The sequence below is a fragment of the Pelobates fuscus genome, chromosome 6 (assembly GCF_036172605.1).
Source record: "Pelobates fuscus isolate aPelFus1 chromosome 6, aPelFus1.pri, whole genome shotgun sequence".
Taxonomy (NCBI): Eukaryota; Metazoa; Chordata; class Amphibia; order Anura; family Pelobatidae; genus Pelobates; species Pelobates fuscus.
The window spans coordinates 289,844,345-289,845,377 of NC_086322.1; positions in this window are offsets into that span (position 1 = coordinate 289,844,345).

Sequence of the window (1,033 nt, forward strand, 5' to 3'; positions counted from 1 at the left end):
AAGGACTCTTACCCTGGGTACGAGTGCCTACCCCAGATGTTGTATACTACATCTCAGCTGATGCTTTGACTCATTATAGTTTTAAGGGCATCATGAAAATGTAGTCCACAATATCTGGAGTGCCGAAGGTTGCCTACTCCTGGACTGTGCTATTTTGTATTTTTTTTTGCCAGTTATTATTTACATCTGACTAACTCTCTAATTATAAATTTTACCACAATTAATGCAAGGGATATTTTGTGCCAGATGTAATTTGGGGGCAATATGGAATAACGACCATTAAAGCTATAGAATGTTACTTCGGATGGCCTGACATGTTGCCCCAAGAATGATTCTTGATGGATATGGCCCAGTGTTACCTGGCACAAAATTGTGTTTGTTGAAGAATTTCTGATGGTTCCAAGAAGTATCAGTTTATTCTTAAACTACAGAATTCCATTAACATTTTCCATCTACTTTAATGATCCCGAAATCACAGCCAATTTAGAACAATCTTTCTTTTTTCCAGGAATAACCGTCGATTCGTGCAGAGAAGCATCTGACATGAAATGATCCCTCTTCGATAACGAGTAAATTTTTTGATTGCCAACTTTTAATGCTACTGTAATTTGTAGGTATCCACACAATACCAATTTGCCAACCCATACAATCTACAAGAACATTTGTCATAAAACATGGACTTTGTTATGATATATATTTTTTTATACTCTTGTCTCAACAAACAAAACAAAATATAATGCCCCTTCCATAAAATAATTTGTTGCGATTCAGGAAGACGCTCCCTTGTCTTATGCCAATATTTTCTTGAGCAGAATTCTACACTACTCCTGTTTCAAGTTAGAGTTCCTTGGGATACGACATATCAAAATAAACCTGAAATGAAGTTAGGGTCATTTAAGGGGAAATACAATCGTCATATCAGAAAAAGAAAAAAAAGTTGAACTGTGTACAACAAAGGATTTAAACCGATTCTTGTGGAATATTACTGCATTGCAAATGAAATTCTGTTTCCTTGCTACACGCGTCTTACTAC